Here is a 23,965-nt window from a genome sequence, read left to right on the forward strand (position 1 = left end):
GCCATCATTAGTCAAACATAAACATAGGTAGCTGATTTACTTGAATACTGATATACTTGAATCAGTGATCCCGGAGAAAAGATGAACATGTTCATTTTCACAAGATACTAATAAAGAGTGGAAACAAGATATTTTCTGCTCTGGAGGCCCCCTCATTCCTGAGATACTGCTGAAGGCAGCGCATTGTACTTCCCTCCAGGGGAAACAAAATGGCAGTTTAAATCTCCCGCATTTAAATACCAGGAAGTACCCAAGGTACCTTCACTGGTAAGTATCTCAAGGACCACTGGGTCCCCGGAGCCGCAATTAGCGCAGATCGGGTCCCAGAACCTCATGATTTCCATCCTGGTAATACAAGAAGGCGGTGGAGTGCCAGGGGTGGGCACTGCTGCTTTAAGGAGGATCACATCTTTCCAAGGAAGCTGATTACATTGACAAGTTGTGTAAAAAACAACAAAAAACAGTTGTTTGAATCACTAGGTGGGACTGAGCCTTTCAAAAACACCCCGACCTTTGCTGAATCTACTCACTCTTCTTCAGGACCCAGACACACAGCTGCCAAGCTTCAAATGCAGACATGTCAACTGTCACTGATAAGGAGTCGCTCTCACTGATGTGGAGTCACTCTCACCGATGTGGAGTCGCTCTCACCGATGTGGAGACGCTCTCACCGATGTGGAGTCGCTCTCACCGATGTGGAGTCGCTCTCACCGATGTGGAGACGCTCTCACCGATGTGGAGTCGATCTCACCGATGTGGAGTCGCTCTCACCGATGTGGAGTCGCTCTCACCGATGTGGAGACGCTCTCACCGATGTGGAGACGCTCTCACCGATGTGGAGACGCTCTCACCGATGTGGAGACGCTCTCACCGATGTGGAGTCGCTCTCACCGATGTGGAGTCTCTCTCACCGATGTGGAGTCGCTCTCACCGATGTGGAGTCGCTCTCACCGATGTGGAGACGCTCTCACCGATGTGGAGTCGCTCTCACCGATGTGGAGTCGCTCTCACCGATGTCGAGTCGCTCTCACCGATGTCGAGGCACTCTCACTGACGTCGAGTCGCTCTCACTGATGTCGAGTTGATCTCACTGATGTCGAGTCGCTCTCACTGATGTCGAGTCGCTCTCACTGATGTCGAGTCGCTCTCACTGATGTCGAGTCGCTCTCACTGATGTCGAGTCGCTCTCACTGACGTCGAGTCGCTCTCACTGATGTCGAGTCGCTCTCACTGACGTCGAGTCGCTCTCACTGATGTCGAGTTGATCTCACTGATGTCGAGTCGCTCTCACTGATGTTGCATCACTCTCACTGATTTCCAGCATCTCACGGACTTTGCTCCTTAAAGTTTTACATCTCTGCAAACGAACTAGACATTTGCCAAGAAGAAAACAGCTTCACCGCATATCGACTGGGGGACTATAGGAGCGAGCTGAGTGAACCCACATTCCTGTTGAGTGAGGCTCACAGGCCTGAATATGGCAACTCAAGCTGTCGTAGGGCCATATTGCCCAAGCAGTGCTATTTAAGACAATCTGGCCCAGTGAGGAGCCTTCCAGAGTTATATGCAGCCTTATATAATAGCATCACTTATTAAATACTAGGAGAGAGCTAAGAGCAGTGGTAGCCCCGCATAAAAAAACCAAACTAATATTATTATGCACTTATCCTCTCTCCCGACCCCACTAAAACAACGATGGAAATCCATGGAGGGAGTAAAGGCTTTGGAGATAGATCTGAAAGGCTTCAATTAAGCTGAAAGGAGTTATCTGGTATTTAAATAATTATTGGATGGAAGGAGTAATCGTGGGTCTCTGCCGATTTCTTTCACTGTCATCCTAATGGAGGCTATAAGATTATTATTCAAATGGCTTTGAGATTCCTTCTGAAGGAAGAAAAGGCAGAGAGTGAGCGCAGGCAGGGACAGATCATTTAACTGTCACCGGCGAGGCTCGGAGAAGCGTTATTAGCCGGCGCTCATTCCAGCTGTCAGTCATTCTCACACGCAGCAGATTATTAGCGCAAATTCTATGCACAAGAAATAGAAGAAAAAAACAAATAAGAAAAGAACCAACAAAAAAACAAAAAAAAAACAGGCTACCCCCCTTAGAAATGAGGGGACGAAAGGAACAATTTATATGTCACTGAGCACCAGCTGCTGTGCCTTTTTACTATGGGGCTAATGCGGGGGTTTTCGCTCCCTCCCTGCACCATTCTACTGTTATTTTTAGACTGGGTATATTTTAATTTTCTTTGTTTGCCATCAACACAACCTCCTGTTCCATTTCAGCTAGATTTAAAGGTGTGATCTACCCCAAAACTCAAATCTGTAGAATACTCATACACAAGATTCCGTGGACTTCTTGATATTAGATTTCATTCCAACTTCCCATTGCAATGCCGGTATAGCCCAGCCTCTTACAGGAGAGACGGCAAGGGCGAAACTGCGTCTGTGAGTAGGTTTAAATGGCTATGAACTTCTTTAAACCAGGCTGTGCTGAAAAGCTGTGTAATGCGGCAGGCAAACGTTTATAGGGGTCCATGTTAAAATGGACATGAAGCAAAAGGTGACACTTTGCTCATTGGCATGGCATTTCCCAGAATCCCTTGCTGCAGTGGAAGCACTGTATGCTGGGAGATAATGGGGGAAAGCAGGGTTGCAGACCTGTCTGAGACATGTGAATGTGCTCACAAGTAGGGTATCCAGGTGTCCAGTAGTGCAGCGTTGCGCAAACTGGGGGGCGCACCACCCATGGGGAGGCGGGAGAATTTAAAGGGGGGGGCGCGGTGATTACAGGGGCCCCGCACTCTTCCCCACGGCATTTAAATTAAATGCCGGGGAGGCGTGAGGCCTCTGTAACTCACCTGCTGCCAGCCGGACCTTCGGTGACGCGACGCCATGGCAACGCAACGTCAAATGACGCTGCGGGTCATGTGACGTCACGCGTTGCCATGGCAACGTGCGGCAAATTATGCGATGGGGTCACGTGACGTCACATGACCCGTGACGTCATTTGACGCTGAGCCATTGGGAGAGGGGGGCGTGAACGCTGCGGCTCAAGAAATTTGCACACCCCTGCAGTAGTGAACCGGACTGTCCTGTATTTGGATTCTCTGTCCAGTAAAAAATTAGAGGTAATACTGGACATGTATGTGTCTGTTATTACCTCCCTGGACACAGTGACCTGAATGGCTTGGGGGGGCCAAGGGAATTCTCCGAGCATTGAGAGAGCAGGGCTGTTGCAAAGTGGCTGGGCAGCTTTCTCCATCCTGATTGGCTGCTGGTGTGTAATGCAGCCAATCAAGAGGAGGTGTCAGGAGCCAGGTGGTGGGGCCAAGGAGAGGAGGAAACAGCATGGAGGGGTGAGAGGTGTGTGTGTCTGTGTGTGTGTGTCTTGACCGTGTCGCACCTTTCACCATTGTGTCCAGTATTTTTGGAGAAGCCACCTGGCAACCCTACTCACAAGTGATATTTTTATTTGCTATATTAAAGGCTAAGCTCCTTGGCACACTAAACGAATATTCTCTGTATCCATGTGGGGTATGTAGTGTGTACAGAGCGTTAGAAACCTCACAGATCTTGGCTAAGATCGCATTGGCAAAGCGGATCTTCTGCCACCAGCCACAGCATCCACTTATCTTATCTAGTCACAGCACCCACTTATCTACATCTAGACTACAAGGTGAGAGAGAAATGTTATCCGCAATAAGAAAAGCTTTTTATTTATGGTTTAGGTTCCCAAATCCCCATCGCAGACACGAAAAGTTACAGGCTTAGTCCAGACAAAGCAGAAAAAGGGAAAACTGAGACAAATTGTTTGGAGTTTGGTGGGAATTTTCCCATGAAATCTGCCGTGATTAGCATGGTGACTCCATGCCAGAAACACAAGCTTCATGCAACGGCTGGTAGACGGGCACGGGGAGAAAGGAGCTATAATTTAGGAACCCATTCTAGGATAGCAGAGGAATTATTCCTAAAATAGCTTTGAGATTACATCTCAACACTCACAAGCATCCAAGTGATGTGACAAAGTAATGAGAACATTATCAGAGGCACAAAGAGGTAGAAAAGTCACTTTATATAACATTGGTGGTTTTCAGCCTGTAAAATACTGTGGATAATTATAGGAATGAATTATGATTCAGTGGACCACAAGCCTCACTATACCATGGCCCATATTCACTAAAGGGTGCTCAACCTTGAATTGAAGTTAGGACTTGCACCGTTTAGTGAATATGTGCCAATGGACCTAATACTTCTACCTAACATCTTTCTATATCATGGGTAGGTTATGACATCATAAAATAACTTTTCTGCTTGAGTTTGTGCCAAATGTAAGAGAGAGTCTCCTACGTGAGGTGCAAATTGTTATGCAGAAACGTTTACACCTCTTCAGACCTGGTGTATATTTGTTAACACAGATACAAGATAAATCAGAGTTTGATACTTCTCATAAAAGGTGACACTATGTGCTCATTTGCATGTCATTTCCCATAATCCCTGGCTGCAGTTGAAGCATTGTATGCTAAGGCTAAGTCCCCAGTGTGCGCACGTCGCGCGCGTGACAGGGTACCTGGCAGTGCTCGTTCCCGGCAGCAGCGTGACCTGGTGGACTCCTGGCGACGGGGAGGCGTGGTGGGGTGCGGGCATTATGTTACGCGGCTGGTTCACCCTCATTGGCTGGACCGTCGCCGTGACGTGGCCAGCGCTCCGACGCCACAAGAAAAGTCAAAATCCTTGTCTTTACAAAATGTGGTTGCACATCGCTCAGCATGCCGGAGCGCGCAGGCAGCTACTGGGGCCGGCCCCATAGAGGGCCGTACCTTATGTGCGTCACGCATGGCGTCACTGCCACAGGGAACCTAGCCTAAGGGATAATGGGGAAAAGCAAGGTTGCAGACCTGTCTGAGATGTGAATCTACTCACAAGTGATACTTATTTTTGCTGTACTTCTCATTATAATCTGCGCGTCATATAACCCCTCCCTAACTCCTCCTACTGACACTCTCCAAATCACAAGCTGAAACACATGGAGCAAAACATGGACCAAAGAACCTGATACCTTGACCCAAAGAGACACATGAAGAAAATGATGCTCAATTTTGCTCTAAATTTGCCTTGATACACCCACCTCCCTTTGTTCTGTTGCTGCAGACTCATAACAAAAACAGCGCTGCTGAAGAATTTGATACATCCCTTTATCATCCTGTGTCAACTCAGGCCCTATAAACATTCCCCAAATTTATCAGTGACACACAAGGAGATAAAGCAATATAGACAGAAAGTAGCTTGGTAAATTGACACATTATCAAAATGGCTTTGTTTGATATCTATTTCATGTCAAAAAATGTGTTCTTTGAGCCTGACACAAATCAGTATTATTTCATGCTTCAGTTCCCACAAACCACAACACGGTTTAGGATTGTCTGGGGCCAGGACTCCAGAAGATACGGACACTGCAGAACACACAGCAAATTCTACAACAAACTCAAATGATGAGGTGGGCTGGTGATAACATCACTGCTTTTGGGTTTTAAAGCAGCAGTTGAAGCGCAATGTTATTTATTTATTTTTTTAAATCGGTTTGAAGCAGGGGGTCTCTCCGTAGCTGAACCGTGTTGATTTCAGCTCCGGGGACCCCCTACTTCCCGAGTAACTTACCTCGGAAGGGAGTGACACTGCGCAATTCTGGTTGGACTAGTTGGGGTTATCGAAATGGCGGCTTATATGTCTCGCGTCACGGGGGGCCAATAGAAAGCCGTGACATCATCCCTTGTATCTTCCTATTGCCTCGCGTGACTGGAAGCTTTAAACTGCAGAGATACCGGCACCCCCTACGTATCTCGGAAAGCAAGGGGTGCCCCCGGAGCTCAAATCAACGCGATTCAGCTCCGAAGACCCCCTGCTTCATACCTATTACAAAAAAAAAGTAACTTGGACTGAACCTTTAAATACAGTTCACACACCTCAGTGTATCTCCCTGTGACCTGGGAAATGTCATTATATCTTCCCTCTGCCCCAGGCATCAAGTAGATGAGAACTTCTCTGGTGCAGGGACTTGTGCCTGAAAATATCTGCATGTGTGCATTGAATAAGGCAAACGTATTATAATGCTACTAATTCACTACTGTGTGCTGGCACCTTCCAAGCGCTGTTGTCCTGGCTGCTTTTAATATATATTTTTTTAACGGCGTGTAAAAAAGTCAGACAGAGCGTCTCAGGAAACCACTGTCTGAAACCAACAGGATTACAAGTGGAGAAATCGCCATTCACTGGGCATGACCCCAAGCAAACAAAGCTGAGCGAATTCCCAGCTGTGATCCTACACAGCTCACCTGACTACTGAGAGTGATGATACCTCATCATTATGGGCCTTATTTACTAAGTGGTGCTATTCTATAAAAAAACAAATTGCAGGACGCCCGGAAGACACCTTGCAGTAAGGGCCAGTAAGGTGTCTTCCGGAACCAGAAGTGACGTATCGACTGGCACCGATTAAAATATATGGCCCCATATGCAGTGGATAATGATACTATAGGGTAGGAGTGGCCAACTCCAGTTCTCAAGAGCCACCAACTGGTCAGGTTTTAAGGCTATCCCTGCTTCAGCACAGGTGGCTCAATCAGTCCCTGCTTCAGCACAGATGTCTCAATGCCCCTGATAGAGCCACCTGTGCTGAAGCAGGGATATCCTTAAAACCTGACCTGTTGGTGGCCCTTGAGGACTGGAGTTGTCACCCCTGTTATAGGGTATGGACTACGACTACTTTGTCTATATTCCGCCCCCGAATAACAATGCTTTTTAATTTCCACATTCACAGTTCAACTTTTTATAAAAAAATTTTTTTAAGGGATTTTCCACTTCCCGGAGGATTTACATAAAACAGATCCACTTCCCGGGGGATTTACATAAAACAGATCCACTTCCCGGAGGATTTACATAAAACAGATCCACTTCCCGGGGGATTTACATAAAACAGTTCCACTTCCCGGGGGATTTACATAAAACAGATCCACTTCCCGGAGGATTTACATAAAACAGATCCACTTCCCGGAGGATTTACATAAAACAGATCCACTTCCCGGAGGATTTACATAAAACAGATCCACTTCCCGGAGGATTTACATAAAACAGATCCACTTCCCGGGGGATTTACATAAAACAGATCCACTTCCCGGAGGATTTACATAAAACAGATCCACTTCCCGGGGGATTTACATAAAACAGATCCACTTCCCGGGGGATTTACATAAAACAGTTCCACTTCCCGGGGGATTTACATAAAACAGATCCACTTCCCGGAGAATTTACATAAAACGGTTCCACTTCCCGGGGGATTTACATAAAACAGATCCACTTCCCGGAGGATTTACATAAAACAGATCCACTTCCCGGAGAATTTACATAAAACAGATCCACTTCCCAAGGGATTTACATAAAACGGTTCCACTTACCGGGGGATTTACATAAAACGGTTCCACTTCCCGGGGGATTTACATAAAACAGATCCACTTCCCGGAGGATTTACATAAAACAGTTCCACTTCCCGGGGGATTTACATAAAACAGATCCACTTCCCGGAGGATTTACATAAAACAGATCCACTTCCCGGGGGATTTACATAAAACAGTTCCACTTCCCGGGGGATTTACATAAAACAGATCCACTTCCCGGAGGATTTACATAAAACAGATCCACTTCCCGGAGGATTTACATAAAACAGATCCACTTCCCGGAGGATTTACATAAAACAGTTCCACTTCCCGGGGGATTTACATAAAACAGATCCACTTCCCGGGGGATTTACATAAAACAGATCCACTTCCCGGAGAATTTACATAAAACGGTTCCACTTCCCGGGGGATTTACATAAAACAGTTCCACTTCCCGGGGGATTTACATAAAACAGATCCACTTCCCGGGGGATTTACATAAAACAGATCCACTTCCCGGAGAATTTACATAAAACAGATCCACTTCCCGGAGGATTTACATAAAACAGATCCACTTCCCGGAGAATTTACATAAAACAGATCCACTTCCCGGGGGATTTACATAAAACGGTTCTACTTCCCGGGGGATTTACATAAAACGATTCCACTTACCGGGGGATTTACATAAAACGGTTCTACTTTACGGGGGGTTGAATGTTTCTAAAAAAAAAAAAAAGCCCATTACCCTGAAAATAAGTAATTTTTTTTTAAAAAATAGTGTTTATTACATGGGTGAATGTTCCATATTTACCAAGCAGACTTTTGCCATAAGACACATTTGACACATTACTGCACCTAGTAACAGGAGGTAACAATCCCGTTACTACAGCAATCCCACCTTTTATTTATTGATTTTGTAACTATTGACTTTTTTGATATGTAGAGATATTGAGATATTTACCCGTTAGTCGATGAGGTTTTCTTACTCTTTAGGTAAATCAAAAGGGCCGCCAAATCTTGTGAGTCCCGCGGGCCAATGGGAAGCTGCAAAGTCATCGGGGGAGGGAGGGAGGCGGAGATGTTGTGGTTTTCTATTGGACGACCGGTTACACGTCCAGGAAGTGACACAGGTAAGTATCTCGGAAACTAAAAATAGCTCGGTTCAGCTCTGGAGGGACCCCCAGGTTCAAATGAAAATAATAATAATTCTTGTAAGGCTCTGTTCTTTTTATTGTTCTAAAAAATAATAATGTTGAAATTCGGAAGGACCGCTGCCCTTTTGACCCTTAATTTCAATGGCTGTTTATGATACAGTACAAAAAAAAAAAAAAAGACTGCTCGTTCTTAAAGTAAGACTGTAAATAACTTAAGCCGTCAAAAGGGTAACAATAAAGGGAGAGCTGGAAGTGGTCAAGTGCTAGTATCACTGGTCTTTGAAGTGGGAGAACTAGCTTCAGCTCGTTGAGATCTCGGGCAAGTCAATTTATCTCCCTCCCACAATGAAGATGGGAATAAGCGCAGCGGGCGTCAAATATTAGGAAAAGGAGTTCCTGCCCCGAAGAGCTTACGATCTAAGCGATTCGGATAACAGATTGCTGAGATTACATCTATACTGTGCATCTCAATAAATACACAGGATTATGTGGCGACACGGAAGAAAACCCATCTGTGCATTTAGGAGACGGTTGGCGCTTTCTGAATAACTCTGTCACATTCCCGGGAGGCTGCAAGGTGTCAGCGTTATGGCTCTAGCTCTGTCACATCCCCTGATTTGTATTAAACACACGGATATGCGAAGCGGGTCTGACCTCGCGCTGACCCTACAAAACCAGATCCATCACCATTAAACCAAAGTGGGCATCTTTTATTTTCTCCTCTCTTGGGGTTTATATAATGTGGCTTTGTTTTTACTTTCAGCCACTCAGAGGCAAAGGGAGATGGATATTCAGCAATGTACACGCTGAGCTGTGATCTTAAGATAATTATTAATATTATGATCATTTATTAATATGGCACCGACAAATGTATCAGTAATAGTCTATGTATGTATGTCTATTTAAACAGCGCCATCCATGGTCATAGCGCATAATGGGGATAAGCGCTTCAGACATAAAAGTAACAATTAGAGTCACTGCCCGAGGAGCTTACAATCTAATGAATATTAGATGCCATGCTATGTCTTGTATATAATGTATAGCCTGTTCCCTTATGTAACTATGTATTTGTAACCATGTATTATTTGTTATCTTAACTCTGTGCCCAGGACATACCTGAAAACGAGAGGTAACTCTCAATGTATTACTTCCTGGTAAAATGTTTTTATAAATAAATAAATAATTAGGTAGAGAGGTTACTTGTAAGGTGACAAGTGACTGCATGGGTGACATGCTGGAAACGGGTGCGGGAGGTGTTAGTTTATCAGATGTGAGATAATTAGTTATTGAAGAGTCTTAATGATAATAATTAAATCATATTTGTAATTATATTGTTTTAACCAGTAAGTGCAGAAAACATCACTTCAGTACAGAGAATGTGTCAGCCCACAAGATCCTACACCAGAGACCTTAGAATCTAATGTATAACGTGACTCTTCCAACAGGGGGCAGCGGTGGGATTCACCCACTTCAAAGGCAATAACGTTTCTGCTAGAACAAGACTTCTTCGGATACTTTAGGTTGGTTGGATTACCCTGAAAGGTAAGGCCGCCTTTATAGTGCCGGCGACGCCACTGGCAAAAGTTGCACTTAGGTTTGGACGACAAGGCCAGTGATGTCACGAAGGGGGCGGGCAGAGTGCAGAAGGCGCTCTGTTATTGGTGTAGAGACAGTGACATGTGGCGACTATCTCTCCCAAAATTAAATTTCAATGGCTTCAAAAAAATTTGTAGCTCCGTCGCGCTTACTATAAGCGCATGCATACAGAACCAATGTATTTGTTTTGGCGCAAAGTCACGTCGCCGGGCACTATAAGCGCAGCCATACTGGTACAAGTTATTCGTACCACTACATGCAATTGCAGTGACTTGTTGGTCTTAGGCAGTTACCCAACTATAAGCTGTAGAAGCCAGGAAGTTTAGTAATGAATCCTAATACCTTCCAGTTTAATCAATTACATCTCAAATACAGGCATACCCCGCATTAACGTACGCAATGGGACCAGAGCATGTATGTAACTATGTAACACAGGCATACCCCGCATTAACGTACGCAATGGGACCGGAGCATGTATGTAACTATGTAATACAGACATACCCCGCATTAACGTACGCAATGGGACCGGAGTATGTATGTAACTATGTAACACAGGCATACCCCGCATTAACGTACGCAATGGGACCGGAGCATGTATGTAACTATGTAACACAGACATACCCCGCATTAACGTACGCAATGGGACCGGAGTATGTATGTAACTATGTAACACAGGCATACCCCGCATTAACGTACGCAATGGGACCGGAGTATGTATGTAACTATGTAACACAGGCATACCCCGCATTAACGTACGCAATGGGACCGGAGCATGTATGTAACTATGTAACACAGGCATACCCCGCATTAACGTACGCAATGGGACCGGAGCATGTATGTAACTATGTAATACAGGCATACCCCACATTAACGTACGCAATGGGACCGGAGCATGTATGTAACTATGTAACACAGGCATACCCCGCATTAACGTACGCAATGGGACCGGAGCATGTATGTAACTATGTAATACAGGCATACCCCGCATTAACGTACGCAATGGGACCGGAGCCTGTATGTAACTATGTAACACAGGCATACCCCGCATTAACGTACGCAATGGGACCGGAGCATGTATGTAACTATGTAACACAGACATACCCCACATTAACGTACGCAATGGGTCCGGAGCATGTATGTAACTATGTAACACAGGCATACCCCGCATTAACGTACGCAATGGGACCGGAGTATGTATGTAACTATGTAACACAGGCATACCCCGCATTAACGTACGCAATGGGACCGGAGTATGTATGTAACTATGTAACACAGGCATACCCCGCATTAATGTACGCAATGGGTCCGGAGCATGTATGTAACTATGTAACACAGGCATACCCCACATTAACGTACGCAATGGGACCGGAGCATGTATGTAACTATGTAACACAGACATACCCCACATTAACGTACGCAATGGGTCCGGAACATGTATGTAACTATGTAACACAGGCATACCCCGCATTAACGTACGCAATGGGACCGGAGCATGTATGTAACTATGTAACACAGGCATACCCCGCATTAACGTACGCAATGGGACCGGAGCATGTATGTAACTATGTAACACAGGCATACCCCGCATTAACGTGCGCAATGTGACCGGAGCATGTATGTAACTATGTAACACAGACATACCCCACATTAACGTACGCAATGGGTCCGGAACATGTATGTAACTATGTAACACAGGCATACCCCGCATTAACGTACGCAATGGGACCGGAGCATGTATGTAACTATGTAATACAGGCATACCCCACATTAACGTACGCAATGGGACCGGAGTATGTATGTAACTATGTAACACAGGCATACCCCGCATTAATGTACGCAATGGGTCCGGAGCATGTATGTAACTATGTAACACAGGCATACCCCACATTAACGTACGCAATGGGACCGGAGCATGTATGTAACTATGTAACACAGGCATACCCCGCATTAACGTACGCAATGGGACCGGAGCATGTATGTAACTATGTAATACAGGCATACCCCACATTAACGTACGCAATGGGACCGGAGCATGTATGTAACTATGTAATACAGGCATACCCCACATTAACGTACGCAATGGGACCGGAGTATGTATGTAACTATGTAACACAGGCATACCCCGCATTAACGTACGCAATGGGACCGGAGCATGTATGTAACTATGTAACACAGGCATACCCCGCATTAACGTACGCAATGGGACCGGAGCATGTATGTAACTATGTAACACAGGCATACCCCGCATTAACGTACGCAATGGGACCGGAGCATGTATGTAACTATGTAACACAGGCATACCCCGCATTAACGTGCGCAATGTGACCGGAGCATGTATGTAACTATGTAACACAGACATACCCCACATTAACGTACGCAATGGGTCCGGAGCATGTATGTAACTATGTAACACAGGCATACCCCGCATTAACGTACGCAATGGGACCGGAGCATGTATGTAACTATGTAATACAGGCATACCCCACATTAACGTACGCAATGGGACCGGAGTATGTATGTAACTATGTAACACAGGCATACCCCGCATTAACGTACGCAATGGGACCGGAGTATGTATGTAACTATGTAACACAGGCATACCCCGCATTAACGTACGCAATGGGTCCGGAGCATGTATGTAACTATGTAACACAGGCATACCCCGCATTAACGTACGCAATGGGACCGGAGCATGTATGTAACTATGTAACACAGGCATACCCCGCATTAACGTACGCAATGGGACCGGAGCATGTATGTAACTATGTAACACAGGCATACCCCGCATTAACGTACGCAATGGGACCGGAGCATGTATGTAACTATGTAACACAGGCATACCCCGCATTAACGTACGCAATGGGACCGGAGCATGTATGTAAAGTGAAAATGTACTTAAAGTGAAGCACTCCCTTTTTTCACTTGGGTAGAGGTCGGGAGCCGGTAATGCTGTTCAGGACGCGCCTGTGTCCTACTCACAGGCGCATGCGCCAGCTGCCGTTTTCCAATTGGGCGAGGGGAACCCGCGCGTCACACAACCACGGCGGTCTGTAGGGCTGAACAAGTGTCCGTACTTGCAAAGCGAGCGTACGGACACAGGGGAACGGTGCCAGTGTAAATATGTCCGTACTCGCGAGCGTCCGTAAAGTGAAGGTCCGCATAGCGGGGTTTGCCTGTATACGGTACAATATACAATAGCGGCACCCTAAGTCCTGATAGGAAAATAAGGCAACATACCGTATTCAGGGGGCATTTACAAATGAGCACTGCTCTTCCTTTAACTGTATAAAACCCATATTTGTTCTAATTAGGCACATTATCTTTGTAACTAAGTAGGGGGCAAATAAAACACACCTCCCCTCTGAGATTCCCTGCAGACACAGATCTGGGAGGCAGACGTAATGAAATTACAGAGTTATATTCACAAGGAGAACAGACTTAATAAACACTTATACTCCCAAAGAACCCTGGTCCCCCTTGGGGATTACCAATTGTTTTGCTTCGCATTATTCAAGCATGATCTGCCTTGTTATGCCTCGCAGCAGAGTTGAATTTGTGAGGCTAACATTACACACTGACCAGCATCTCAAGGGTCATCACTAGAAATAGCATTTACAAAATCGCTTTTTTGGATATTCACAAAAAAAAAAGGTCACGGAAATGTCAAAAGTAACGTTAAAAAAGTGTTACCGTCTTATTTAATGATCCGTTTATATTATATATATATTTATATTTTTAATTAGTATATATATGTATATATATATATATATATATATATATATATATATATATATCAATTTAAAGTGTTCGACCAGTGTACAGTATTATGGCTCATGTATACAGTATATGTGAAACATGGACCCAAGACAATTCGAAAGCTTCAGACAACACAAAGAAGTATAATGATAATAATAATAATAGTTTGTTCTTGTATAGCGCTGCTAGTTTTACGTAGCGCTTTACAGAGACATTTTGCAGGCACAGGTCCCTGCCCCGTGGAGCGGGAGATAATGTTACTTGCCCAAGGTCACAAGGAGCGACACCGGGAATTGGGATCCAGGTTCGCATGCACAGAGGTCTCGGTGCACATGTGCAGGGAAGCAGGGTGTCAGGCCTGCAGGGGTGGGATGAGTGGCATCCCCCTCCCAATCGCCGCCAATCGCCGGACCCTTCTTCGCTCCCCCCCCCCCTGTCCTGTCTCCCCGCCCGCATTGGCACCCGAGGGGAACGTGGGTCAGAGGGGGACGCGCCGTGTCGAGTGCACGCCAACCTTCTCCCCCCCGGGCCTACCTCCTGCCCACGGGGACCAGGGGTGGCGAGAGGAGGAAGCGCCACAAATGCGGTCTGTGGACCCGCTCCCCGCTCCCCGACGCTCCCAACGTATCGGGCAGTGAACAGGGAAGCAGCACTCTGCGCAGGAAAGCAGCACCCACCAGGTCAAGGTCAGTCACCCACCCAAACACCCACGGTCAGTCACCCACCCAGTCAGTCACCCACCCAGACTAGTCACACACTCAATTCTTATTTGGATGTTAATAAAAATTTTAAAAGTGGGGGCGGGGCTAGGTGGCGAGTAGATTTTTTGGTTCGGCGAGTAGATTTTTGGGTGATTTGTCAAGCACTGTATATATATATATATATATATATATATATATATATATATATATATACACACACACACGCGCACGCACACGCACGCGCACACACACACACACACACACACACACACACACACACACACACACACACACACACACAGTCACACACACACACACACACACACACACACACACATTTAAGGGAGCTAACATAGGTGTTCTTTATGAATGAAGCTTACCAAAGCCCAAAGGTATCTTCAAATGTATTCTTGCAGAACAGACCTGTGAGGATTAGGAAGCTCTGTACCCTTTATTATCATCAATGAAGAGCCCTAATGATGATTCCCTAAAAGGTATCACAAAGTACAACAAATCTGTTGGTATTTGGTCTACAGAAGTTGTGCAAAGTTTGACGGTTCCCACATTGTCACGCCCAACGTTTGTGAAAAAGGAAAATGTGTGAAGCAAGTTATGCACGTTGTGGTCACGTGACCACTTTCAATAGCGGCCACGTGACCACTTTCAATAGCGGCCACGTGACCACTTTCAATAGCGGCCACGTGACCACTTTCAATAGCGGTCACGTGACTGTGGCGGCCATTTTCCTCCTCCGTTTCACTCTCGGGCAGATCGACCATGGGACCGCAGGAAAAACAAACCTCTGCGAGCATGACGTAGACCAGGGGTGCACAACTCAAGTGCCACCAACAGGCCACATTTTAAGGCTATCCCTGCTTTAGCACAGGGACTCAATCAGTGGCTCAGTTATTTTGAATGAGCCATCTGTGCTGAAGCAGGGATAGCCTTACATTCTGGCCTATTGGTGGCCCTTGAGGACTGGAGTTGTGCACCCCTGACGTACACACTACGTCTTTGGGGCCCACCAGAGTGCCAGTCCCCATGCCGTAGTGACTACGCCATGGTGAAAGCAGCAAGACTGCGCTGGGCTCTGGGGAGAGCTCCATTTTAACCCCTTAACATTTCAAACACTTTTATCTCCAGATAAAATCAGATCATGAGATTTACAGTAAAAAAATAAATAAAATAAAAACGAGCCTTGGAAAAAGCAGGGAGAAATCGCTTAAAATAAGTTTCAGAAACCCACAAGAGGTTAATTTTAATGGCGTTCCTGCGGATTCCTGGACAGCGCGCTGAGGTCGGGTAGCAGGTGTGTCTACAGCTCCTCTGGCATCAGCTCCTGTGTGTCCTTTTCTCTGCCCTCTCACATCTGCACCACACAAAAGTCTGCCACAGAGAGCAGCTGTTGTGTTCCCTCAGAGGAGGTGCACCCCCACCCCACACCCCTCCGCCCCCCACACCCCCTCCCAGTCTCCGGTTGTCCCTCAACTCAACACAAAGGGGTCTATTTATCAAGCTGACGACAGTCGCTTCTTGACGCAGTGCAAGAATTGTCCTGCGTGTCAGCTGTCAGAAATACTACGCTGATCTCGGAGGCGCAGAGGAAAGGGCTGATTCTAAGGGACTTACTCTGTATCAGGGGCGGCCAACTCCAGTCCTCAAGAGCGACCAACAGTTCAGGTTTTGAAGGATATCCCTGCTTCAGCACAGGTGGCTCAATCAGTGGCTCAGTGGAAGCCACTATCCTGCAAGACCTGAACGGTTGGTCGCTCTTGAGGACTGGAGTTGACCACCCTTGCTCTATATCCTTAGAAGCGGGCGATCAGAGCTGTTTTGGGGGTAAGATTCCTGATTTAAGTCAACGAGGAATTTACACCCAAAGCAGCCCGATCGGCCACTTCGTAGGATGCAGAATAAGTTCCTTCATCTGAGCACAGAAAGAGCTACGTATATGGGGCTATTTAGAGGGGCCGAGTTAGATGCAATATTGTGCAGAGTAAGCCGTCCCCTGCTGACCCCAAAACCACTCCCCCAATGGACCCCTAACATAGGCTGTGCTTAATCTACTTAAAGCGGCTTCTCACCCCCTATTTAATATGCTGTGAAGCTGTCTTCTCTACGTCGAGAGCTGCAGCTCCATTTAAATGAATGGGGCTAAAGAATCCTCTGACGTGGGGAACGCGTCTTCACCGCACATTGAATGAGAGGGCTTGATAGATGCGACATGAAAGTGGCTTACTTAGAGGGAGATTTTCATAAGAGTGCACCCGATCTGGTGTTAACTGCTATTCAAACCAATGGGCTGTAAGGTGTCTAATAGCAAACAAGAATGCTTAGTAAATATGGCCCTATATGTGTATTATATCTACACAGAACATATATTTTTATTAATGTGCCTGTATATTTGTATACCTGTGCATATGTATATATAGATCTATGCATGTGTGTGTGTGTGTGTGTGTGTGTGTGTGTGTGTGTGTGTGTGTGTGTGTATATATATATATAAATATATATATGTGTGTATGTATATGTGTGTGTATGTGTGTATGTATATGTGTGTGTATGTGTGTGTATGTGTGTTTGTGTATGTGTGTATGTATATATGTGTGTGTGTGGCTGTGTGTGTGTGTGTGTGTGTGTGTGTGTGTGTGTGTGTGTGTGTGTGTGTGTGTGTGTGTGTGTGGCTGTGTGTGTGTATATATGTGTGTGTGTGTGTGTGTGTGTGTTTATGTGTGTGTATGTGTGTGTGTGTATGTGTGTGTGTGTGTGTTTGTGTATGTGTGTGTGTTTTCATTCCCCTCCCAATAAAAACTAAAATAAAAGATCTACCCCAGAGCTCTTCAAATGGTGGCCCGTGGTCCAAATGTGGCCCGCAAAGGGCCCCGAAATGACCCCTGGACTCTTTCCTGCTCATTTCATACTAGTTGCTCAGTTTCTGACACCGAAACTCACTTGTAAGTTAAAGTCATGTAAATATACTGTATAGTACCAATGGTATACATGCTGGCAAAATGTTGAAATATAATGAATTTTGTCTTCAAGTGTATCTAAAATGACATTACAAGGAGCTTTTGACCCTTTTACTCCTAAATTGGCCCATTTGGTGAACCAGTGGAAGAGAGCTAGTAAGCAATCATAGGCAGCATATTACACCCCGAGACACAATAAAACATACACATGTAGTGCGAGAAAGAGACAGAAATGATACATAGTATATCCTGCCTCTTTGTGAGCACTGAATGGATTAATAGAGAAAGGCTGAATGGTGTTATTTAGAAACACATTTATCTGATACAATGCAGGAGAAGCGGGCGGGCGGCCTGTGTATGCAGCTCAAGTATAATGTTTTTTCTGTGTGTATCACTTCTCCGATTGCCGTGTAAAAATACAGCCGGAGAATTTTATCCACCAAGTGTCATATTTTCCTCAAACAGTGTCAGAGCGGCATTATATGTACCAGCTGCTGTTTCACATGGGATCAGCGCTGCTTTATTAGGAACCGGCTCCATCATTGCTGTTTACTGCTGAGAGCAGTGGCTTCAATCTTGAGTGCCTTATTGCGATGCCGGTAACAGTGCGGCTACACTGCAGAAATACAAGCCATATAGGACTCCGCATTTAAACATATGCACAATATATATAGCTTTGTACCATAGATTGTTAAATATACATTATATATTATATAGAGAGCTCTGTAGTAATCGTAGATACACATATATACATAAATTATGTGCTATATATATATATATATATACACACACACTGCATATATATATATATGCACACACAGGATCTATTCACTTATGTCCACTGTGTCTATAGATATACAGGACATATAGAGCTCTAAATTATCTGGGTATATAAATCCCTGCAACTGTAGATATAATATACAAATGTGAGTTTTTAAAAAAAATACCATGAATTATAATACATATTACACATGACAAATGAGCTTCCATGACATCCGAGAATATTAAACCCATCAGCCCTGCAGAGACCTGCAATGCTGCCTCCAGCACTGAGGTGGTTAAACTGGCCATCACCCCCACTTCAATTTAGCTTCCTCTGAGGGCATTTCAATTTGGGCATTATGGACCATTCTGTCCTGCGGCCATGTGTCAAAGTCACAAGCAGATGAGATGTTACTGGCGGCTGTAACTGTAATCACAAACTCTCTCACTTCTACTAAGAGAGGAAACGTAGCCTCTGACCTTGCCATGCCCCTGTGCGGCAGACATCCACCATTAGATTGCTAGCGGCGTGTCGCCTGCTAGCCAAATCAGGACATTAATTGCTACCTTTTAGCTGTTTCAGTGGAATATGGACAGCAAGTAAAGAACCCTATAAGACGTTACTGCAACCTCCCTGCCGGAGATAAGGTAAATATTCTCACTGATTCGTGAAAATGGGATATTCATGGCCTGTGACAAAAAGCCACATTCGCAAAAAGAAAAAAGATGCCAGACAGGGACAAAGGGCTTAACATCGACCAACGCGGTCCTGGTCTGCAGGGAAGTTGCTCTCTCTCTCTCTTACGCGCTCTTCTCAGATAATGTCAAAGGGTAAAAAGTGTGGGATTTGGAGGACGGTTTGTGACTTTCGTCCCGAGGAAAAGCGAAAAATGCAGAAATGTGCAAAACTTTGCTATATTTTTATCGGAATGCGGAAAAAAAATTGAAAAATGTGTTATTTAAGAACAGGATAAACTGCAACCTGGAGAAAAATGCATGTTGATGTTGTCAATGAGTGTGGACTGTGTGTGTGCATCAGGGTGCCTTTGTGTGCGTGAGTGTGCATGAGTATGCATCAGGGTGCCTGGGTGTGCGTGAGTGTGAGTGAGTGTGCATGAGTGTGCAAGTGACTGTGCATCAGGGTGCCTTTGTGTGCGTGAGTGTGAATGACTGTGCGTGAGTGATTGTGCATGAGTGTGCATGAGTGAGTGTGTGTGAGTGTGTATCAGGGTGCCTGTGTGTGCGTGAGTGTGCATGAGTGAGTGTGCATCAGGGTGCCTGTGTGTGCGTGAGTGTGCGAGTGTGAATGACTGTGCGTGAGTGATTGTGCGTGAGTGTGCATGAGTGAGTGTGCATGAGTGTGTTAGTGCATTTACGTATCAGGTGCTGGCATTAGTCCTCGCATATAATGATAAAGGGTACCATTAACCCCGTTCTTACCAAATGAGTCACAAATGCATTACCCTGCATCTTATCATATTGCTCTGCAATGTATTGCTGGGACTCCTGGTAGCAAAGTATAAAAGCTTTGCCCACACAAATGTTTGCCCCTGCCCGCCCCAATGTCAGCGACTTGTATGTGAAAAACTCCATGCTCCTTATTCTATAAACAACGATATGGTCCGCTCGCACAGAAAGCCCCACTAACTTCAAGCGGATCAGCGCTATTCGCATTTTACAGCATAAGGGTCTGTGTGCTGCGCTATATTCCACACTGTACTATGTTACAATTTTAACATTATTATTAGAGAAATAAGTTTTAAGACTCAAATGTATGAAGGGAAATCCTCAATATTGGAAACCATGGCATTTTCCTCCTTTGATAAATCTGGTGCAGAGTTTTCACCCCAGTTTTGCAGGCGGTAAACTTTGATAAATGAGCATGGAGATGCCCCTTTGGGATGGAGCCTGACACCTGAACTAAGTGGCAGATCAACAACGCCACTTATTTCTCGCGCCAGAAAACAAACCCAATTCAACAGCGAAACTCGCGCCTGTGCTAACAAATCACACACCTGCAGTCTTACACGCTCTCTGATAAGGCAGCGAACTGTATCGCTACCTCCATTTGTACACACACACACACACACACACACACACACACACACACACACACACACACACACACACACACACACACACACACACACACAAAAGCCTGTTTGCTTTCTGACAGCACCTGAAATTCAACCTCCTCCTCCAGTGAGCCCAGCCGGGCAACACCCTCACATCAACAAAACTTGCAAGAGCTGCCTAATGTATTTCAAGGCCCTGTTTGCTTTTTAATCTGGTATGTGCGTGTATGATAAATGGAAAAAAGGCAGGGGAAGGGTTATCTGCCTGAATGGATATTAAGGGGCAAGGAACTTTATGATGTATGTTAACCCTTTCTGTGCTAGAACTGCTGACCTCCTCTGGTGATGAATGGGTTAAGTCTGACCGTTCAGGTTCAGTGGGAGGAATTTGGGTTTAATTTGGGTTAAGCAACCTTACAATAAACTTGCCCTATACAGTGATATAGACCAGGGGGGCTCAACTCCAGTCCTCGTGACCCCCCAACAGGTCAGGTTTTAAGGATATCCCCGCTTCATTACCTGTAGCTCGATCAGTGGCTCAGTCTTTGACTGAGCCACTGATTAAGCCACCGGTGCTGAAGCAGGGATATCCTTAAAACCTGACCTGTTGGGGGGGTCTCGAGGACTGGAGTTGAGCCCCCCTGGTATAGACTATTGTTACACACTGTAACCTTTGCCTCTGTCTCCAGTAATGGAGTTCTAGCATCACTGCCTTTGAAGTGGGAGATAGCCAGTTCGAGCCGCTTGTGACCTTGGCCAAAAGACACTTTATGCTCCTGAGCCTTATCCAACAAAATATGTCATTGTAAACTCCGCAGGGCAGACTGTGAAAATCATATGTACATACAACTCGGCATTAGAACTTTTAAGTATTTGAACACACCATTGCCAGTTCTGCCATGCTGGTTTCTGCCTCCCTTTACCCACAGTAATACTGACCAGCAGGGCAGCCCTTCCCGACTGCATTGGTGTTTCAACAAGGCCAGATGTGCAAAGGCTCCCTAATGGATTGTGTTCTTAGGAGAGCATGCTTCGCCTAGATGGAGATGTGCAGGCATACTCAGCGTCGCTTTATATGGCAGCATGTTCCTTCTACATGGAGGCCACCTCAACCATAACTTGGTAAATTCAGTCGATTTTCCCCATTACCTTCTCACAGTAAATCTGCCTCCCTATTATCCCTTCGTCGGGTATACAGAGTGTCACAGCGTCGATAACAAAATCAGAAAATAACGTGATATAAAATCTCTAATGAAAAGACAAACCAAACATTCCTAACTGGCCCCCCCCGATGTAGACGATATTTACAACATGCTGGCTGAAATAATGCTTCCTTTTGCCCTGTTACTATGTTAAAGCAAGAGCCAAACATCTCGCATTAACAAATCACACCTTCTCCAGATACTGTGCATGGTAAGTAGTGTGCGTATGACCAGTGATTTAATTTAGGATTCAACAGTGTGCGCTCATTGTCCAACTTAATATTCTAATTGAGAATTCGCTTTTTTTCCCCCCCAACTTCAGCCACATACCAGCGCGGCGTGAAAAACACACGCTGATGGGGTTCTGTATTACACCGCTGCTCAGGGTTAGAGACGGAAGCATCTTAATAAATACATGTGCATCTCGCACAGCATTTGCACGGCAAAAAATGGGCTGACAGGCATTAATATTAAAGAGGGAAAAACATCATCACACAATAGAAAGCAATTTGAAAAGTGCTGCGTGTGTGGCTGCATTTTAACCCTTTGTGCATTGAAAGCGGCGTTAGGTACACAGCTGATGGAATTGTGCAAGAGAGGATGTGCTTGTGGCCCCTTCAGCACAGAAAAGGGCAAGTGGCCAAGGGGCAAGGAAGGAAGGTCAAAAAGGCCGTAGGAAAATATACAGTAGATCTGGGAAAGAAGGTGCCAGCTATATTTGAATAAATAACAAGGGACAGGTTTTAATCTTAACATGTGCAGGGTTTATCTCTCTATTGCAATGGGCTTATGCAAACGCTGGGGCTTTGGAGAAGTCCTAATTTGTTTAATTAAACCCCTTTGGATGGAAACGTACAAACACCACTGTTGTTTAACAATTCATGAAACACACACACACCTGGATAATTTACTGTTCAACGCCGCCGGGGCAATTCCTTATGCCTTTCACTGATGGGAGACATGGCTAGTTAGGTTACCAACGACACATCTTTTTTGTTCTATATTTATCATCGTAGCTTAGGCGAACATTTCTTAACACAATAAAGAGTACACTGTTAGTAAATATTATTAATATCACCAGCTTATTGTTGCATATATGGCGGAGATCACCCAGATAATAAGCATTTCTAGTCGCAATGATTCTGCTATTGGAATTATGATGGTGATAATTATCATTCGCTGTGTCGTTTATGGGCTCATGGTAACCCAACACCTGCAGTGCACTGTTGCCAGCAGGACAGGTAAGGGCTAAAAGGTTGCCAACCATGACTGGGAGGTGAAGGGGTTAGCTTGTAAGCCATCATGTCTCTGAGCTCCCCCCCACACACACATTCACACGGCAGATCTGCTGATGAAGCTACAGCGAGAACAAGTTCCTCCTGATCTCAGCCAAAATCTACAGCACCAAGCGGGGCCATTTCCCCGCAAAGGTTGGAAGACGAATGCCAGATGTGATGTACCATGGCTGGGGTGATGCGAGTAACCCCCCTTTGCTGCCAGAGCGGGGCTAGGCTGTGCCCCCCCCCCCCACCCCCCCTGGCTGCAATGGGGTAAACGGAACAAGGGCATCCCAAATGCCCCAGCATTGCCATGTCTTACCACACACCATGCCAGCTCTCACCTCATCCTATCCTTGTGCGGTCCAGCCAGTGCTACCACCACCAGCTTCAAACTGCCAAGGGTGTAATCCACATGGGTACCAAAAAATGGGGATGCAGGGCTGGAGATCCACAGTCAAAAGTCCCCTCTTATCTGTATTCCTAAAGTAGGTCCCTGTAGTGAATCCCTCAGTCATGTATAGGCTGAAAAGCTGGGTCTGCTTCTATCTCCTCCTTCTCCTCTTCCTCAATCCCTTTCTTGTTGTATGTCCTTTTCTTCTTCTCCTTTAGCAGCCCTCTGTCCTCATCCCCCTCTCTTAAAGGGCAGCTTTCTGTATGGTCCCTGGCTTTCTCCTCCACGTTCTCCTATGTCCTCTCTCCTCTGCTTCACAGGCAGCTGAGATCCACAGAAGCCCTTTTTCTCCTTTCACATGCAGCCAGTGACAAACTCCCCCCTCTATACACACACACACACACGCACACACACACACGCACACACACACATACACACACAGTATCAGCAGTCACACTGCTTGCCAGAGCCCAGAGCCTGCCTCCCTCTATTACCATGCAAATCATTAACATACTGTCAGAGGGCAGCGCTTAACTCTCTCCCTGCCAGGACTCGCACACAGACACAGAACGCTGCCTACTTACTGGGAAGGAGTACATATGTCCATACAGTATATAGGTAAATACACACACACACACACAAACAC

At 45.6% G+C, this 23,965-nt stretch overlaps 1 protein-coding gene across 1 annotated transcript in view; it reads right to left on the reverse strand.

The window, feature by feature from the left end:
- PLXNA2 (plexin A2) overlaps positions 1-23,766 on the reverse strand; it is a 258,767-nt gene extending 235,001 nt beyond the window's left edge. Inside the window, exon 1 of the mRNA XM_075615228.1 lies at positions 23,270-23,766. The gene's annotated coding sequence lies outside the window, so the exon portion shown is untranslated. The remainder of the gene's footprint in view (positions 1-23,269) is intronic.
- Positions 23,767-23,965: the final 199 nt, after the last annotated feature.

The sequence above is a fragment of the Ascaphus truei genome, chromosome 9, assembly GCF_040206685.1.
Source record: "Ascaphus truei isolate aAscTru1 chromosome 9, aAscTru1.hap1, whole genome shotgun sequence".
Taxonomy (NCBI): domain Eukaryota; kingdom Metazoa; phylum Chordata; class Amphibia; order Anura; family Ascaphidae; genus Ascaphus; species Ascaphus truei.